General features: G+C 43.4%; 1 protein-coding gene across 4 annotated transcripts in view; it reads left to right on the top strand.

The window, feature by feature from the left end:
• The window catches only part of NAALADL2 (N-acetylated alpha-linked acidic dipeptidase like 2), a 920,300-nt gene that overhangs the window by 20,965 nt on the left and 878,382 nt on the right, over positions 1–20,953 (top strand). The gene's annotated exons all lie outside the window — the stretch shown is intronic.

Below are 20,953 nucleotides of genomic sequence, written 5' to 3'. Positions count from 1 at the left end.
TACCAAAAACCAAGAGACCTCTTAATTAGTAATACCCTGGAATTTAAACTCTGGGGAATCAAACTCATTTGTGATTTTAATACAGAACTTCTTTAATATGATCCAACAATATCTATGGGCTTTGATTTTCCTTCTGCTTACACCAATTATACCCTGGTATGGCACCTTTTGATTCTAAGACCTGAGTGTCCACTCAGTGGTAAATGAAGTCAGTGGAGTTACAACAGTTCTACACCAGCGGGAGAGAAGAATTGAGCCCAAGGGGAATATTTATATAGCGTAAGCAGCATTTAGGCCGCTCTGTATTTTTTTGATGAGGATAAACTGAACATCAGCTCCCTGTCTATAATAATACAAATTCAGCACATCCCATAAGCTAGCAATTCTTCAAAGTGCGCTGCAGATAGTTTAGGAACATGTGGTCTATTTACAAGAAGTGCTGAGCACCAAAGTGCTGAGCACATTGAAGCCTATGGGGAGTGAGGATTGGATGTGCTTCTCTCAGGATCAGGCTCCAAGTTAACATGGAGGCTTGATATCATGCCTGGCCTGTGGAAAAAAATTGACTTGATGATGGGCCATAGCATGTAATCTACATTTTAAACAGAAATCATTGTAATTAAAAACCTGTATCTTAATGCATACACAAAAGGGGGTGAATTAAGGTTACACAGGCAGCCTTAATTCTGACATTTCCTAAATTTAGAGTGTTTAACTTTGCAACACTAACATTCTTTTAACATAGTTTTCCCAGGTTTTTTTTTTTAAAAGAAAACTGATTCTCTTCCCCACGCCCTTTCAGAAATTCTGTCAAATGGAATCATTCTGACTCTAGTACACGGGTCATAGATTGGAACCTTTAGAGCCACCGCACAGACTTCTGCCACTTGAGCTAGTGGAGTAACTGGTATATAGGTTAATGGCCTACTACTGCTGTGGACCAGCTGCCACATATGGATAAGACGGATTTTGCTAGTGGGTTTCACAGACATTTGGTGGCAACAAAGGAATGGTGAGACTCAAGAATCTTAAGCTCCAATCCATGTCCTGGAGGGGAGTGTGCTCTTGTGGTCACAGACCCATCTGCCTCTGTTCCCCTGGAGCCTGATCCCTTCTGTTTCTTTCCCCTCCAGGCTGTCTGTGTGTGTCAGTCCTGTTTCTTTCCCCAACTGTTCATGGCAGTTCTTCACTGTCAATGTGACATGTCTCTCAGGCACTAAAAAAATTCTAAAAACCCTGAAAAATGCTTAAACTCTTGATTACAGACTTTTTTTAAAACACGATTTGGCTTACGATTTGGCTTTCAATTTGAAGTTTGAGACACTGAGTCTAAATTATATGGTATGAGCCAATAGTGAAATCTTTAATGAAAACAATACATCTTTGGCTATGTGGTCCCATAGGAATTTGTACATGGGAACTGTGAGCTGCATTTAAACACTAACACTATTCAATATGCCTTTTCTGTAAATATATGCGAATGGATAGACATCTCTGAATCACAGAACATCATGTTAGGTGGAAATAAGGGCAGTGATCTACATTGTGCTGCTGCCTAAATTAGCTAATTGGCTTTCTATGGTACTTCCTTGCTTAATTTGTTTTTGGAATAATAACAGTTGGAGCATACTTAAGAACATGCTTCCAGTGCAGATATTTGCTTGGAATAACTTTGCTTTCTGTCATAATTAGTAATAACAAACCCACATGATCCCTGCCCCAGAAATTGCCCACACAATTCACTCCAGAGACATTTAAACTGGAGGCAGAAGGAGATTTTTGAATTGCTGGACATATGCAATCCGTGTCTAGAACAGGTGAAGAATTTGTGATAAGGACTTCCACTGATCATTGCTGTCTTGCTGCTACCAGTAACTGTTGCTTTGGGAACCATTGCCAAGGAGCTATACTATGAAGGAGCTAGTTCTGAAGAGAAAACAGATGCCTCTGGGATCAGAAAAAAACCCAAATATTGCTCTACTTCTGCCTGATGGACTGGATTTTATCTGCAAATAAATTTTGAAAGCTTAGCCAAATATTTGCAGTCCTGATCTTTTAGGGGCCTCCAAGAACGGCAATGGAAAATAATTGACATGATTAAGGGAAGGAGTTCTTGGTCTGGTAAAGCATGTTGCTTTGGAAAATGCCCTTTATCTGACATGCTGTAGTTTAGATGGTAGGAAGTGTTCAGCAGTGAAGGTCAAAAGAAATATAGCAGCCACCAGATACTAGGACTTCTCCATAATGATCGCCTCAAACGATATTTCTGCAAAGCCATGTGAAGCTCTGATGCAAAAACTGAATATGTACTGTGTGCATACATACATGCTGCTAAGAGCCGATCGACTGCCTCAGGGTGTAAGTCTATTTGTATTTACCCCATACCCAGCATGGATAAACATAAATAATCTTTTAGCTATTAGCGTTTTTATAAATATTACTACATATTCCATCTACAGGAAGGCAGACGCTGATGTATGAAAGCAAGCATGGTTTTGTAGCCAAGGCGTTGGACTGGATTGGGGTTCAGGAGATCTGGGGTTCAGTTCCTGGGTCTACCACAGAGTACTTGTATAACCTTAAGAAAGTCATTAAATATCTGGCTATTTATATTTATTATATGTTATAAAGTAGGGTGCCCCTATTTTAAAAGTATCATGTAGTCTGTGGTTAGTTATGACTTGTGTGTGGTTACTTTGCTGTTACACAAGTAAAAGACAAGTGTCATTTTGCAAGGATTCTTATAGGAAATGGGAGCTGTTTTTAATTCCCAGACAGAGGAAGTGTTCCTGATGCAGCTTAATTATCAGATTTTTTTGCATTTTCATTGTAATGGTTTGCCACAGTGGCGGCTGTTTATGTTGAGTTCCAGCTTCTGTTATAACCTCTTTATTTACATGCTCCTAGTTTTTCAAAACATTTCCTTTTGAGTTAATATTTTCTATGTTTGGTCTCAGCCCAAAGATCAACATGTTTAGAAAAAACCTGAGAGAAACTGGATCAGCAGTTTTTGATGAATATGGGGGTGGAAAAAATACATTTCCTATGTATTCTGGCTGATTTTTTTCTGCAATAAGTATTGAAAACATGACTATAGGTACTCTCATAACCCCAAAATGACTGAAAGTAGACACGTCACTCTTGCTTGCTTTGTAGCCCTACACCAAAATTTTAAAATATAAATTGGAAGTAAATGGGATCATTAGCTTTGAAGTTATGGATGTTTAAAGCTATAAATTTTGCACATGCATATACACAGATTTGGTTTTTTTCTAAACACATTTTGAAAGGGTGTGCCACTCCTCCGTAGCAAGTAAGATGTGCAGTACATTTTAAAAATGGAATCTTTAAATGCAAAATCTTTTATTAGTGCAAAGTTAAGATTGAGAAATCAAACTCTCAGAAGTCAGAAAATCCCAGAAGCAGAGGTTCTCCCCACCACGTTAATTCAAGCATGCAGTATTTTCTATTCCTGCTTTCCTTGTTATTTATCAACCATAACATTATCATCATTTGAACTACAGTACATGCTGCTTAATAGCAACCAGGATATTAACAATGTTCAGTTAGAAGTAAGATTTTGTTGGGAACAGTCCTCTCCCATTGTCTTTCATGTTAATGGGATTTGGGTATTGGCAACAGTATGCTGCTTATTAACATTTTTTGGAAGAGAGGCCCCAGCTGCAGGCAGGGTTGTGGGGCTGCAGCCGTTAAGGAAGTGCTGAGACCTGTCTTTCCTGGTTGCAGCCCCACAAACTTGTGTGTGGCCGGTGCTTAGCCCGTCCCAGCACTTTCTCAGGGTTGCAGCCTCACAAACCTGCCTGCCTGCAGAGACAGACTGCATGTAGGGTTGTCTGGTGAAAAGGGGACCTGTGCAGTTGTAACCCACACACCTCCTGGGTGTGATGTTTTGTCTCATCTAGTGGTACTGAGACCACTTAGAGAGAGAGTTAAATGAGTCTGCTCTACAGCCTTAGCTAACAGCCTTAGCTAACAGCTAACGGCGTTTAGCTCGTGCGATAGAGCAGGGGTGGCCAACCTGAGCCTGAGAAGGAGCCAGAATTTACCAATGTACATTGCCAAAGAGCCACAGTAATACGTCAGCAGCTCTCCAGCAGCTCCCACCACCCGCTCCCAGCATGTCTCACCCACCAGCAGCCCTGCTGATCAGCGCCTCCTCCTCCGTCCTGCACCTCCAGATCAGCTGTATCGTGGTGTGCAGGAGGCTCTGGGGGAGGGGGGAGGAGCGAGGGAAAGGCAGGCTCAGGGGAGGGGGCGGGAAGGGGTGGCGTGGGGGCAGGGCCTGTGGCAGAGCCAGGGGTTGAGTCGTGAGCCCCCCCCGGCACGTTGGAAAGTTGGCACCTGTAGCTCCAGCCCTGGAGTCGGTGCCTAGACAAGGAGCCGCGTATTAACGCCTGAAGAGCCGCATGTGGCTCCGGAGCCGCAGGTTGGCCACCCTTGTGGTAGAGGCTCATGCACTAAGCTCCAGAGGACCCCGGCAGGGCCACCCAGAGGATTCAGGGGTCCTGGGGTCTTCGGTAGCGGGGGTCCTTCCGCTCTGGGTCTTCAGGGCACTTTGCCGAAGACATGGAGTGGAAGAACCCCTGCCGCCGAAGACCCAGAGCGGAAAAAGTGGCAGCGGGTCTTCGGCGGCACGTCCTTCACTCCGGGTGTGTTCGGTGGCACTGAAGGACCCACCACCGAAGTGCCACCAAAAACTCTCCTGGGGGCCCCTAAAAACTCTCATGGGGGTCCCTGCGAGGCCCGGGGCAAATTGCTCCACTTGCCCCCCCCACCCCCCCGGGGCGGCCCTGGTCCCTGGTTTGATCTTGCCCACCGACAACGGGGGTCTGTCGGCGTTACACAGTGTCCGATCAGTACGGCTGATGAGACACCAAAAGTCTGGTTACTGCAGTAACTGCACTTGGCTCCCACCACCAGGAGGGCGGGAGGAGCAGCTGATGCTGGAGGACGAGGGATCTTGGCAGCGCACAACATTTGAGAAGTGGGGCCGGTGGCTGGGCTCACCACCTGTGACAGCCCGTCCTGCCTTCTCAGCCTCCCGGGGCCCCTGCTCTCTGCGGCCCCTCACTCCAGGGACCACCACCCGTTTGCCCAGTTGGGCAGGCAGGCAGACGCCGCATTAGCTCCTCCCAGCTCTGCAGGCAGCACGTGAGTCCTTTGGGAGGGAGGAGTGAACGACTGCGGGGGGATTGAGCGACAGGGGTGGGGGGAAGCGAGTGACGGGGGGCATGTAGTGTCCGGTTTTGGAAAACTGGCAACTCTAATAGAAGGGGCTGGCTGTGGGCTGAGAGGGAGGCTGTGGGCAGAGAAGTATCAGGAAGTGGGGGGCTGCAGCGTGGATGCTGGAGCTGCACAGTACTTCTCCTTGCATTCACCGGGCTCTTCCCTGGAACATACTGAGCCCTGACCCCAGAGAGCACAGGGAGAGGTACCATGCAGCTCTGAGGGGCCTCCTGTGCCCCTACTCCCTGTAGAAAACGCTGCATCCAGGCTGCAGCCCTCCTTCTCCCCGCTGCTACCTTGCCCTCAGGCAAGTTTGCAGGAGTGTAGCCAGGTAAGGCATGTCCCAGCACTTTGTTCCCTGGCTGCCACCTCACAAACCTGCCTTTTGCTTATTAGCAACTGCCAGATAATGGCAACTTTTTGCTGGCAGCTGAGGGGTTGCTAATACGTGGAATCTACTGTAGTTGTGAAAAATATAGAGGGCCAGATTCCCCGCAAGGGTAAATCAATGAAGCTGCACCGCCCTCAGTGCCGTTTATCTGACCTAGAATGTGTAGTGTGACTGCTGTGTCTTTGCTCTTTACGCAAAAGTAAGAATGAGGAAACCAAAGAATTGCCTTTACTAACTCTATACAGACATACAAGGCCTAACTCCGTATACATACCGCTGCTCAGCTGCTAGGGGCTTGCAGAGTAGAAGATAGAGAAGCCCACCAGAGGGCTTACAAACCGCTTATAAGGACAATACCCAATTCCTATGCACTACAGCAGCGGTGCTCAAACGATGGGGCGAGCCTCCCAAGGCAGGCACCAGCTGTATGTTCTTTTTTTAATTATTAATTTATTTGAAGCTCTCTGACTGTCAGCCCCGGGTGGCTGGGGCTTGTGCAGAAGGGCCAGGAGGCAGGGATAAAGAGGATAGCTGGGGCCGCACCACCGAGCTCAGGCTCTTCTTCCCCCCCCATCCCTAACGGGGAGGCAGCCCAGGCTCAGACTCTCCTTTTCCCCCTCATAGAATCCTAGAACATCAGGGTTGGAAGTTCATCTAGTCCAACCCCCTGCTCAAAGCAGGACCAATCCCCAACTCAGTCCCCTCCCCCCAGTCCCTCACCTGGGGGTGACGGGGCTCCGACTGTCAGCCCCAGGGTGGCAGCAGCGGCACAGAAGTAAGGGTGGCACTGGGGTGCTGAGTGTGCTGTGAAAAGTGAGTGGGCGCTCAGCCAGCAGCTGCTGCTCTCCGCTCTCCCTTCAGCACTGGATGGCGGTATATGTATTGGGGGGGGGTGCGGGGGGAGTGGAGAGTAAACAACTACAGACCCGAAGAAGGGGGCCCCGATCAAATAAGTTTCAGAACCACTGCCATACAGTGACCAAGTTGACTCTCCGAGAGAACCTTACCCTTTTCCCCACATTTTGGGAGTGTTCGACTTCTTTTACACTGTGCTTAGTGCTACTCCTTTCATTCAACTTTAGCACACTTAACATTTGGAGATATATATATACTAATGTGCAGTTGTTATCGAATCACTGTAGCTAAAACATTGATGATAAAGCACAATTTGTGTATTCAATTATTACAGTGCTGAGGAAGTCTTGTAAGAATGGTAAGTAGATGAGTTGCTTTCCTTAATAGCTTAACATTGTTCAAAGCTACATGCAGCTTTATTTCTAACTATATGAAATTGATCCATTCAAGCCAAGTCTCTTCAGTCATTGAAATGGGTCCTAGACTCACAGGGTCCCACTCAGTGCATTGTAAATATGATGGTGAAGTATCTCATGTAGGCCAAAGGTTAGACTTTATACAGGTCCCTCTTCATCTAGGCCTGGATTCAGGAAAGCATTAAAATGCATGCTTATCTTTTTGAGCATATGTTTAAATCCCATTGTCAGTGGGAGTTAAACACATGCTTAAGTGCTTTCCTGAACTGTTGCCAGTATAAAAACCATTCAGGAGTACTCTCCATTATTGAGAAGCACGTATCAAATTAGCATCAAAAGAGTCTCCTGCAGTTGTTATATTGTTCAAATGATGGAGAGACTTGAAAGATGTTTTTTTAAAAAAATCCCGTTTTTACCTCTGCTGATTGAGAGCATCCTCAGAAAATACTGTTAATTCCGATGCCTTAAGGACTTCTGTATGGTCTTTCTGAGGGTTACCACTAGATGGGATACAAAAGGTTCTTCTATTTGTATAAAAGGCTCTTAGTGACCAAGCAAGGCAGCTTATTCTTTTTCCTACCTACTAGACACTGTGTTTGTGTGTGTGTGCGCGTGCGAGAGAGAGAGAGAGTGAGAGTGTGTTTTGGAGCCCAGTTCCTTCTCTGTTTGCCTAATAGAGACATTTCAAATGTCTTTTCGGTTGAAAGGCACTAAATAAGGATACTTTTCAGAAAGATGGGATAAAAGAAGCATTACCAAAAAGAAAAAAAAAATCATTCTGACCTATTTTTAGTACTGGTTCAGATGTCTGGAAATCACTGATGTCCTGAGATGGCATTAAAAAAAAAAAAAGGCATCATACAAAAATATATCAATGAATTCATTTTTTTCACAACAAGTTAAAATGGATTTGATTTTAAAGGGACACTGTCAAGATATTTAAGTCTCAAAGTTAATCTTCCTTTTAAAGTTACATATGTTATAGGTGAAAATACAATTTTTTTGTTCTGCCTTAGGAGATTTTATTTTTGTTCAGTTGACCCCGTAACGAATTAACTACAAGGTCTAGAAAACCTGAAAGGCAGCTATTATAATTCCCCACACATAAAAGGAATCCATTTACTATATGTAACATTTTTTCATCCAGAAGAATCTGAGTGATAGGAAACTTTACATTGCTGTATATAGCTTGCATAGAGCATTGACTTCTCCTGCCCCTAGAATGTGACAGCAATTTAAAAGTGACTATACTATGCTGGTGCTGAAAGGAAGAGAATAAGAATACCATTTCAAATGGAAATTGTAGGGAAAATTAGATTATTTATTAGGTGTGTATTGTACTTTGCAAAAACAGACATAAATTAGACCAGCTCTTGTCCCAGTGAGCATAGAGTCTAAACTGGATGGATACAATAGAAAGGTAAGGCTGAGTGTTAGTCTGGAGGCTGATAAAGTTTTAGTCACTGAGTGATGACAATCTAGGTGAAAAGTGAATTTTAAACCGTAATTTGAGGCGGGGGGTCGGGGGGGGGGGAATTTGGAGCATGAACAGAAGGAGACTGTGCCAGAAATGGATGGGGAAAGAGGGCTGGGATTACAGAATGGAGTCTAGCATGAGAGAAAATTTCAAAAGGAGCATTAAGGAGAGAGGGTTGGGCAAAGCATAGGATCCAAAAGGGAGTGTGGGAGAACGGAAGGGCTGAGATGTTAACACACACACAAAGAACACACACACACAAAGTGATCACCAAGCTCCAGCAATTTGTGACATCCGGGATACTTCACAATCAGACTTTAGACTGGGGCACAGCATGGAGTGACACAATAAACTGTGTATGGCAACAGACAGAGGTCACATCTCAGTGCTCATCCCACTGAACCTGTCTGTAGCTTTCCACATTGTTCACCTCGATGCTGCTGATCCATTTGTATGATGTAGCTGGAGCAGATGGTGCAGCCCTACAGTAGCTCCAATTATTCATCTTCGGAAGGACCCAGAGTGGTGTTGGGTAACTTTTTCCCCAGAAGTTCCCACATGCAAGTTGCAACACTGATCACTCTTCTTTGTCTCCCCTTCAACATTGACATGAGCCCACTTGGAGAGGTCATTTGATATGAGAGTCTCACTGCCAGCCACATCCCAGTGACCTTGGTGCAGGTATCTCATTTTCCACACATGCAGCCAATAGTATCTTGGGGATGTTATTGTGCTTACAAGAAATCAGCTTGTGAATAGAGAACAGCTCGATCACACTGAACCCAGTCAAGAACAAAGTGATACTGGTTACAAGGGAGAAATGTGTGGAAGAACTAGTTAGAACAGTGTCTAGCCAATAAACGGAAATCATCTGCCTCCCATTCACCAAAGCCATGCAAAGTCTTGGAGTTCTGTCAGTAAATCTAGCAAATCAGTAGGGAAAAAAAAAGCCTTTTTCCCATCTTCATCTCATGCCTTTATTACAGATAAGGATCTATCTAGCCACAGTGCTCCATACATTGAATAACTTCATATTAGATTACTGTAACTCACTGTATCGAGGTTTGAAGGTGAAAGCTATCCAGAGACAAGTGCTTGTGTGGAATGCAGCTGACCACCATCTTGTTTTGATGGGTTCCCAGAACACTTCTCTTGTGTGCTGCAGAGATGTTGCTGCATTAGATGTAAATGATAATAATGATTGGATTCAGATTAACAGCTGTGTTAGTCTGTCTTTGCAAAAAGAAAAGGAGTACTTGTGGCACCTTAGAGACTAACCAATTTATTTGAGCATAAGCTTTCGTGAGCTACAGCATCGATGAAGTGAGCTGTAGCTCACGAAAGCTCATGCTCAAATAAATTGGTTAGTCTCTAAGGTGCCACAAGTACTCCTTTTCTTTTTAATAATGATTGGAGATATTCACAGCTCACACACTACCTTCAAATTATGACAGAGGCTCAAAAAGACAGCAGTAGTCTCATTACAGCATTGAGGCTATATCACTGCAATGAGAAGAACTAAACCTCCGAGTATAATTCTGCGGAATTGCAAGGGAAAAAATTTACAATCCTTACAATTTGCAGTTTTTTGTTATTCTACCTTTGGAACAATCCAACCTAGCAAAGCAATTTGCATGCGTAAGTTAACAAACATATGTGACAGTCTAAGGTGCCACAAGTACTTCTTTTCTTTTTGCAAACATATGTGGTATGTAAACAGCATTCAAACTTCCCTGGGCAACTTGTGGGACAGAATTATTGTGTAAATCACGAGAAACATCTTGACTTTGTTCTCTTTAGCATTTCTGCAAAAGATTGGTGTTGAATATTTACCTTTCTGTTTCACCGTTTTACCCTGTAGTCTACTCCATTGAACTTGTGTTGAGGGACAAATATTCTTTATTGTCTACCTGTTCCATTGGGTTGGGAGTTGAATTTGGAGGAATGTGATGTAAAGATGTAGGTACAGTAGTTCCCATAGGTTCATTTATTCCTACAGAAATACACAGATTGCAATTAGATTCAAAAGAAACTGTACTGTATAGCTAAAGAAGAGATTTTTTTCAAAGTACACTTCTGCCTATTCAGATAAAGTAAAACAAAACATTGTTTTTAAGGATTCTTTTTTCTGTTCTGTTCAATCTCAACATTTCAGGTCTGTACAATCGGTGTTTCTTTCTTTTTGTAAGTGGGGGAATAGTCCCGCTATTGTGGGGAACTTTCCTGGCTTCTGCACTACCCCGGTGAAGTGGGCTAGCGAAAGGATCTGAGTCCTCGCTTCCACTTCCTTTACCCAGTGGCCTCCCTGCCCTTGAGGACTCCCCTTCTACTCTCCTGTCTGGCAGAGTCCTTGTAACCCCAACAAGGCTGGGCCCAGGATTTCTGGGGACTCGACCCCCAACCCTGCTGTGGTCACCTAGGACATTGGCTAGGGTGTCCCCAGTCCGGGGTACTCTCTCTGCACTGGGCACTTCTCTGACCCACTGACCATTACATACAAGTTACATACATACAAAGCAAATGCAAGTTATTTAATCAACAATTAATTTGAAAAAGAATAAGGAAAAATGGAAAAGGTTAAAGGAAACACATCAACCCGCTCTGTGGGAGGGAACATCACAAACAGCGTCTCTGGAATATCCGGGCAGTTCACAGTCTGTTCCTTGTAAGTCCCAGGCCTTCTTCTCAGGCCCTGGCTGTGCTGCAGGGATGCTGTGGGTTGGATACTTGCTCTGGTGGTGGCCACACGCTCTCAAGCTCTAAGTGGTAGGACCCTTCTTCCCAATGTCGCCTTTGCCCTGTCGGGGTTACGATCCAAGCCTGGTCTGCAGAGCCTCTTGGCTGAGGTGTCTCCCTCTGCGGGGCCCACTGCCCAGGGTCCCCCTCGCTCTCCCCAGCTGCTCACCGCACCCAGCTCTGGACTGCTCGAGCCCCAGCTCCACCACTCTGTCTCTGCACTGCAGCTGCTCTGCCTCCAGCTCCCTGGGTTGCTTCTCTGGCCCCTCTGGCTCTCATTGCTACAGCTCTGCTCCCAGGACAGGTCTGCTCTGCAGGCTGCTTCTGTGACTCTGCTCCCAGCACTGACCTGCTTCGTGGGCTTCTTTTCTGGCCCCTCTGGCTCTGGTTGCTGCAGCTCTCCTCCCAGGGCAAGTCTGCTCTCTCTGGGCTGTGCCTCTGGCTTTGGGGCTGCAGCTCTGCTCGCAGGACAGGGTCTGCTCTCTCTGGGCTGGCAGAGCTCTGCTCCCCAGCTTAGCTCGGGCCCCTGCTTTCTCCTTAGCTCGGCCCCACGCTGTCTGACCCCGGCAATTCCAGCTCACACAGAGGACGGGACCTCCCTGGCCTCCTGACTCCCTGATTAGCCTGCCTGCCCTGTTATTCAGGCTGACCTGGAGCATTGGCCTCTCCCCATTGTTCCTGGGGGCTGTCAGTCTCAGGGTCCTGATTCCCCATCGACCCTTTCCCCTTTTTAGTACTGGGAGCTAGCAACTAAAACATCCCTATTGAATGTTAGTCAGGGGGCAAGAGTCCCCTTACATTTTTCTATTTTCTTGATTTGTTTTTAGAGCCGAGGTCAATAACTAGACTGCTTTTGGCTTTTACCGTGATTAAGGGGTAGCTTTTTAATAGGAAAAAAATAACAAAAAAAACTCCTGTGCTCTGTTGTAACCTTTCTAGGGAAAGCTGAAGGGAGAACTAAGCACTTTCTCACATGCTGTTTGGTCCATGCTGTTTGATGCTGGTGGCTGATATACAATTCAGCATTAGATGTAGTTGTTGTGCCTTTTTCTTACCAGCGCTTTAAGTTTGAAATTCACAGTGTGTTGCAGCATCTTAATAGTTACACATGCGCACTCTTCTTCAGTGTTCACTAAATGAGTTAAGGCTGGAGGCCAGAAAAATTGTAGGTTACAGAATTCTATCAGACACAAAAAAAGGTGAATGTCTCAGGCTATATAACTTCAGTTGAAATCTCTGAGTTGGTATTGGTTCTTCTAGAACTGATCTAGGCGTTGAAATATTGCGAGGGTTGGTAAGACTGATTTTAGTCATTGTTTTTTCTTTCATTGAGCTATTGTGTGTGTTAACACCTCTGTTTCAGAAATGTTGGGATCTGTTCATTACAAAGAATAGCTCTCTGGTTTGTGTAATTGGGAGAATGGTCTCTGACTAGGATTCCTAAGTACTGTGATGATACAAATAAATAATAATAGAGATACCCTCTTGCTTTTGGTGAGCAGGCTATTGCCAAGCAAAGCAGTCATCTAATCTGGGTGGATGGGCAGGTGTTTGCCTTCAAATGATTTCAGATGGCTTAATTAACTAAATAACTGTACCTAAGTATTTGAAGTGTTTTTCTAGATATTCCCTTGATTTTCAGTAGGAAATGCACATACTAAGGCTGCATTATCTAGCTATCAAAGTAAATTTGGAATTTTTTTGAGGCTACGCACTGTAGATAGTTATTTGGATACTACCTGTCCATGTACACCCAGCAATGTGTGTGCATTTGTTTGTGTGTATAATCACTCTGTTTTAGAACTGTTTATTCCTTGTTGTCGTTGTACAGTAATTGGATTCTGTACTGTGTATTATTGGTCAGTTTTATTGATAGCTGTTTGTAATTTACAATGAATGATTGATGAAAATTAAACAGACCAACACTGTTGACTGCAGACTTAGCACTGAGAAAATTCAGTTCACCAGCACTTCATACTAAGAATAAAACGGTACCAGGGGAAACCTTAATTAGCATTTGTTTATCCAAGATACTGTACAATTAAAGAGAGGCATGCTTTCCCACCCCATATTTCTGACGGGTGTTGACATAGTTGTAGAACTGATGTTTTTTCATATACTCCCTTGACTGTGTCACATGTACCAAACAACAACGGGTCAGCATGAGCCAGAGTAAATACGTGTGATTTATGACTCCCTGAATTTCGGGGTAAGACATGGTGGAGCAGATAAACTGTGGCTGAAAGTTTATTTGTCCAAAATTTATTAATGTTCCTCTTTATAACTTAATGTATTATATTTTAATAACCTGTTATTAATTTAAACACGAACTGGCAAGGTTTGTAGTATTTTTTCATAGATGATCTAAATTGTTTCCAGTCTTTTAGCTGTGAAAAGTTGATGGAGATTTTTTTTTTTGGCCCTTTTGTTCCTCTTGAGACTTCCTTATATCCTCACTCAAAGTGCTGATTTCCATCTGGATTAGGGATGGGTGAATAAATAGATAAAATAAGAGACTTTGCCTGCAGTTTTTACCAAGCCAAACTAAAATGTTTCTGAGATTTGAAAAAGGTTCTGTAATGATTTTGCTGTCTTGGCCCCCTGTGGGGATTGAGCCTGAGGTCTCAGGATCTATAAGCATGAATTTATAATCCCCAAGCAAAAGGCCGTAGCCCCAGTTCAGCAGAACATCCTCAGTCAAGGTTGCACTGAAATGTATACTTAACTTTAAGATAAAGTTTTTAAGATAAAGAGCCTAATTCAGAAAAGAATTTAAGCATATGCTTAAGTCCCACTGAAGTCAATGGGATTTAAACACATGCTTAAATGATCTCCTGAATAGGGATTTAAACATATGCTTAAATGCTTTCCTGAATCTGGGCACAGGTTCATTGACTGGGAGACGGTAGCAGATTCCTAAACATCTACACATGTCAGGGCCCGTAACGTGGACTGTCAGACCTAGTGGTCAGATGCAGGAGTAGAGACATGGTCATGGTCACGCCAAGGGTTAAGCGGGAATCTGAGTGAGAAGTCAAGTCATGTCGAGGGTCAAGGCCAGAATCAGCAGCTGGGATCGGGGCAAGGAACAAGGTATGGTAACAGAAACAGGGACGAGACACGGTAGCAGGAACAAGAACCAGGAGAAGAGGCAGGGCCTTGGTCTGGGCAGCAATAGTCTTAGTAACTAGTTACTCAGATGAGGGATGGGACAGGAGCAGGAAGCCTTATCCCCCAGGGTGTCCAATCAGCAGTCTGCTGTTAGTCATCTGGCCCCACTGTGTCAGCTGATGTAGCTTCTGGTGGTGGGATATTAGCATCAGTTCCCTCATCCCCCTGGCAGCCCAGTGGCACAGAAGGTAAGGCTCCAGCACTGTGGGCCTGAGATCAAGACCTGGAGTGCCTGAGGATACATGGCTTAGCTTCTAAAGGGGATCAAATAGCTGCTATATTTTAGACTATGTTATATTTTGATACTTTCCCCCCAACCCATTACTTTTCCTTACCATGCATCATTACACTTCCTGGCTCTAGCTGTGAACTGAAGTGCCAATATACCTTTATCCATCTACCCTCCATAGTTGCCACACAATTTATCCAGTGTCAACCCCCAGAGAAATGAATGTATTTCTAATAGCTGAAGGTGTATACTCAATGCTAAAATGTTTTCACTGGGTGCAGAGTAATGTGTCTGTTTAAGTCCTGACCCTGCAATCTGCTCCACATGATGCATTCCGCACTGAGTCTAACTCTGCATGAATATAGGTCTGCCTGTTTTGGAACAGCTGGCACTGTCTGGGCCTTATTCTGCAGATACAGGGCTAACTGCATTCCCAGGCTCTGCTAGTTACCGAGCATTACCTATTGCTCAGAATCCCAACAATGGGAAATCCACCAGGATGGGAGTGGATCATAGATGCTGACTCCTTGGGTGCTCCGGGACTCAAGCACCCATGGAAAAAAATAGGGGTGCTCAGCACCCCGTAGCAACAGCTGGGTGTGGGTGCAGTGGCAGTTAGACACACAACCCTCAGTGCTCCAGAGGACTCAGACTAAGCAGGCTGGAAAATTGTGGTGGTGGGGTTTTTCTGTGGAGAAATTTGACTTTTTGTTGATGAAATGAAAATTTTGAAGGAAAGTAGATGCTTTCCACCAGTATCTTTGTTTAGTTTTTTGAAAAAAGTTTATCCATGAATCTTTTGACCAGCCCTAGCTCAGCCTCACTGTTCAAGAATTATTTCAGCCCCCCAAAATTGGCAAGACTGAGTAGAGATGGGTGCGTGGTCAGAGTGCCCATAGGTTTCTTTGATTCTTATGCAACCCTGATTGCAAGATGAGACCGCCCTTCCCTGGCAAAACTTCCAGGAGCTGGTGCAAATACCACCTTCCCTCCCTTGGGATGAATTGCCCTGAGGGTGTTGCAAAGCCCATTGACTCAAGGACATGACATTTGCATCCCCTACATTAGTGGGGAAGTAAGTATTTTGAATTAAGAGCAATTTTTGTGTGTATGTGTAGGGCAGTATTTATTGTATTATCATTTTATTATACTGCAAAAGAAGAGTATGAAACAAAAGTTAGGTTAGAGTAATAAATTCATGAGGATATTCACTTAACAAAAGCCTAAATTGTTAAAATGTGTTACCATAGTGCAAACCTAAGGCTAGACTCAATAAAAACTCAGTCCAATAGAAGAAACTGTAGTAAGTTTTTATTGAATTCAGCCCTCAAGACACTAAATATCTGATTTCAGTGCCAAAAAATGATTTCTCCAAAAGTTGCTGTCTAAAGTATATTCCCTCTGAGAATTTGTGATAATTTTATGCGTAATGAATGAAGGTTCATGAATTGTTTCTCTAAAACTAGGTTTCACTGATTTGTACATGAGTACAGTACCTTTAGGCAAGCCCAGAAGGATTCAGTAGTTTTCTAAAATTCCGCTTATTCTATCAAATACTGTTCCCCATTGACTAGCACGTCTTTTGCTTTGCATTGTGAAACGGTGTGTCTGGTGCCAGCTTGGGGATTGAGTGGCTGTGGATCTGTGTTTGGGGATCTGTGAGACATTTGGGGATCAGCATTTGGATTCTGAATTCTTGTCCCTCACTTGGGAACAATAGGAGTTGGTAGTGGTATAGAGGTGACATAATGGGTGGAGTGCCAAATGTTGTCTTACAATCGCCTTTGTGATAGCTAAAACACAGAGGCATGGGAGGGGTCTTTAACATGGAGATTTGGATGCAAGTCCTATGAGAACCTCCTCACCTTCCCCAATAATTAGAGCTGGGCAAAACTTTTGGGCTGAAACTATATTCAACAAAAAATGCTAATTTGAATTTGTGTCAGTTTCACTTAATTGTTCACATTGGGGAGAAAAACAAAACAAACCCAACAAAAAATTCCAAAATAGTCAAAATGAAAAGGTTCTGCTTTTTCTGTTCAAAATGACTTTTTATTTCTAAATTTCCTTAAGTGTTGTTTTAAAATATCCAAGAACCTTAAATGCTCAAAATCAAAACAGAATGTTTCAGGTGACAGGAAACATTTTGTTTGACCCAACACAATTTTATAAAGACTTTTGATGATTGTTTTATTTTGCATTTCCATATTTAATGGGTGTATGTGGGGTGGTTGGCAGTGGAGGTTGTGGAGGAAAATGTTTTCTACTTTCTGTATTGCCCCTAAAGAGGTATGCAAGTTGAAAGCAGGGAGCCCTTGTTGAAAATGTTGGCACATCACTGGGGCACTCCTATCTGAGGCCTGTGAACAAAGATGTAAGTGTTTGAAAGTTTTAAATGAGAATATTAGACCCACCATAGAAAGGGAAGAAACTTGATAATACTTGATAACAACAGCACTTCCAAATTCTTGGCCAAATTCTTTTCTTAATTATGCTGGAGAAATGTTGAGAAAGTCAGTAGAAATGAGAGGTTACTCCAGATTAAATCAGCGTAACTCAGAGCAGAATGTAGCTCTGCATCTTCAAAGCACCGTCCAAATGTTAACTACCTAATGAGAAAGCTAAAGGAATTCAAGACTCAGTTGAGTTTAACAGAGATCATATTGTAGTGGGTTTATTGGCAGATATTCCTGGTTACAGAGACTCCCTGGGAACGGGAACTTCCATTATGAACGGCTCAGGTTGATACCGGGCTTCATCCAGAGCTCATTGAAGTCAATAGGTGTCTGTCCATTGGTGTCACTGGGGTTTGGATCAAGCCCATTGTGAGTTTCTGTAGTTTAGGAGAATAAAGTTAGGAAGAATTGTGTCCATGGGAAAGCTTTGTTGGCAGTTTTTTGCTGCTAGTTTCACTGTTGGAACTGTTAGAATGGCTTTCCTAGATTTTACAAAATTTTCTCACTTGACCCAAGATACGGAAGTTTATTTCCTTTGCACTCTCTTGAAAAGACTAAGCTGTTTGGTGCAGATGGTCACTTAAGGATTATCTAACAAATCGTGGAATTAGTAGCGATTCATTTGTGTAAACTAATCACTGATGCTAAAACAAAAAGTTGCTAAAATCCATCCTTTTCCCCAATTGCTTCAGTTACATTCCTGCATTAGAATAGCAGAATTAAAATTGCAAATGTACACCTAGAGTTTACCTTAGTAGAAATTGTATAGTATGTTGTTGTTACTACTGCTACTAGTATTATAGTAATCTATGCGTTGAGATCATCAGTTTGTGATCTAGCACAGAGTTAGGGGCAGCACATTGTGATTCCTTGACATACTGGTATAACTACAGCATTGGATGCATTGGGAGGATCGAGTCAAGCTTTGGCCGATCGTGGATGAAAATTCTGACAAAGTTTTTCCATCAAAAATGCTGGGTCAACGGTTTTGACATGGAATCAATATATTCCTGTGGAACGTGTTGAGTCCATCAAAACTTTTGATGGCAGTCGGGCAACCTGCTTCTCTGCCTGGTTCACAACCCTAAAATACTTGCAATCTAAGACAAAAAATAAAGACAGGATACAAGACCAAGTAAAAGAACTTGACTTTGAGCTTACTTCCACTGACATCAGTGGCAAAACTCGCACTAACTTGGTTAGTAGCAGGACAGGGCTCCTTTTACAATTAAAATGTGAATACATCATTTAAATCTGACCTGTGAAAAATAAATAAATAGTGTGTAGACTAAAAATGGATCATCTCCAAGACACTATGTGTTTTCAGATACTGTTTCTGTCCTTCGCGGTATGGTTTCACTCTCTGGTTTTAAATAATGGTGCATAAGAGTGAACAGTGTATCTCCTGAAGGATGATGTACATTTCACGATGAGCTGTGCGCTGTCTTTACTGATTTTAAGGTGTTTGTAGACTTTCTTTAACAGTATATCTTCTGGGATGAGCTATGAGCAGGGCTTGTAAATATTTATTCTGATAATGATACAGGGCTGAAAAATATTCATAAAATTCATGTGTCAGGAGCATGTGCAGGGCTGACTTATAGCCAAAGCGAAAGATTTTTCATTAAATTTGGTTCTCCTTGATGCTCGGGTGAAGGAGGAAGCAGTTTTAGATAGCATTGCATGCAGAGCAGGTGAAATGATATTGCATGTTTAGGGCTGTGAAAGAATGAGGCCATATTTTCTGCATTCGTGTTGTTTATATAGAGGATAGTAATATTCGTATCCTAGAAGCATTTTTAAAGCAGTTACATGGGGAAGTTAAAATGGGAGGTGTTGTTCCAAACTGAAGTATTGGGAGAAGCTGTTCATTGCATCTGCTGGCCTGACAAAGATGGAAATCTGGGAAGTATGAAAGGGACTGAGACTCTGGGACTAGTGAAGATGTTTGGAGATAAATGGGCCCTTTACTATGTTTGAGTTCCCTTCATTGGATAAAGTACTGGACAGTTAGAAAAGCACTGTATGGAAAAGAAAACCCAGACAATCTGTGATAAGGAGGTACCGGGAGAATTTACTTCAACCCCAGTAGCTGCTTTGGCTTTTAGCAAGGCCGCAGCCTGGGGATTTGCCAGGCTGGAGCTCCCCACCTCCGCTTCCCTTTCCCCAGCACTGCTCTACTCCCGGTACCCTGAGCTCCCAGGCAGCCAGGTCCTTCTCTCTCCACAGCTAGAGATAGACTGCTCCTGACCTACAGCAGTTTGGAAGGCTGATGAGTTTTGGAATAGGATAGGAGCAGTTTTTAGCATTGCAGTGCTACAAGGCCATTACTTTTTAAAGCATCAGTCCCATTACGCCTCGCTGATAAACCACCTCAAAAAGAGAACCTGTTTTGTATTTGTATCCTGATGTGAAGGAGTGAAAGGGGAAAAATCCCTTTGTAAAAATTCTCCACCACTATCTCCATAATCTCTACTTCAGTGAGGTTCAACCAAGTGCGAAAATGAAAAATTATAACCTGCCAAGCATCAGTGGCAGACTGAAATGAAAAAATTGCAGGTTAATAACAGTGATGCCTCAGAAAAAATTTGCTGGCCAATTTAACATTGCTCCATCCAAGGTCACATCTTGCAGCTGATTATTTTTAGTAATTTGCAGATGAGGATTTTCTCTACCTTTGTCATGGCAAGTCAAGATCAAGGAAATGGCAGGTAAAGTTTAATATTCAAGGTTATCTATCTTCTCGACTAAGAAGTAAGTCATGGTTCCAGCTTATTTATTTAAGATAGGCTGCAGAAATCATTTCCACAGTGGTGAAGTGGAAAGCCTATCTTTCATGGCAGTCATAAAGTCACTGTAACATAACTTGGAGTGGGGAAAGATGTGGGGGAGGAGAGGAAGGGGTGGATCTGACCTAGTGGCTTCTGGAGCAACATATCACCTTGGGAATGAGGATCTGATAATATTTACCTAATAGTGTCATTCAGAATATAGAGGTTACATTTCACGTTTTATATGTTTCTTGACTATGTGGGCTAGTTGCAGATTAACACACGATAAGGACCTACAGAAAGCTTAGCTCTGTAGTTGCTGCCATGGACCTGCTCATGAAGGAGGTTTCATTCCAAAGAGGGGTGGACGTGGAGAATGAAGAACAGACTGGGCTATGTTGCCTTTTGGGTGAAGTTGTCTGTAGGTGTTGGGTGGGGGGGGGGGGGGGAGTACATTCTTGTTGCACCCATAGGTCACCTGCTACCTCTGGCCCTACCCACATGTGGGACTCTGGTCCCATGGAAACAGTTCTCTGAAATCTGAGCTACTGAGGCATTTGATACCCACCTTCCTTTCTGACGTGGGAGTGTGAGAAGTGTGCGTGTGTGCGCAGAGGGAACCCTCGAAGTGAAGATAGACGAAGATATTTCTACCCTCCACACCCTTGTCTGGAGTTGTGCCAGCACAACAGAGTCAACAATTTATCATTTGCAAAAAGTGCAGTGGGACTGTTAAAGATCACAGTGGTTAGAACTTGGATTTCAGTCTTATCCTAAAAAGGCAGCACCTCCAGCAGACTTTGCCTTGGGCATTGGTTCAATAGGGACTCAGACTGCACTGAATCCCCATTACTATTACATGCAACATCTAGGTTTTCAGTAGAAATTCCCTATCCAATTACTTGTATGCCTTGACCCTATTTAGCTTCTGAGATCTGACAGGATCACAGCTTGAAAGCTTTTTAATTTTTCCAGCTGTCATACAATGTATCAAGTTAGTTCAGTAGTCCTAATCTAATGCTTGCTGCAATGAAACTCTGAATGTATCAATCAATACTTGTTAAAGTACATGTAAAATCCAAAAAAAAAAAAAAAAAATTAAGTCTCTTGACAATCTGTCCATTTCATTCTCTGTCTCTTTATCTTCTACCAAAAACTGTCTCTAAAAGGTTCCACATTTCCTCAAACTCGTGTAGCCTGTCTT

Source organism: Lepidochelys kempii, chromosome 9 (assembly GCF_965140285.1).
Source record: "Lepidochelys kempii isolate rLepKem1 chromosome 9, rLepKem1.hap1, whole genome shotgun sequence".
NCBI classification, from domain to species: domain Eukaryota; kingdom Metazoa; phylum Chordata; order Testudines; family Cheloniidae; genus Lepidochelys; species Lepidochelys kempii.
This window is presented reverse-complemented; position numbering and strand designations above follow the sequence as displayed.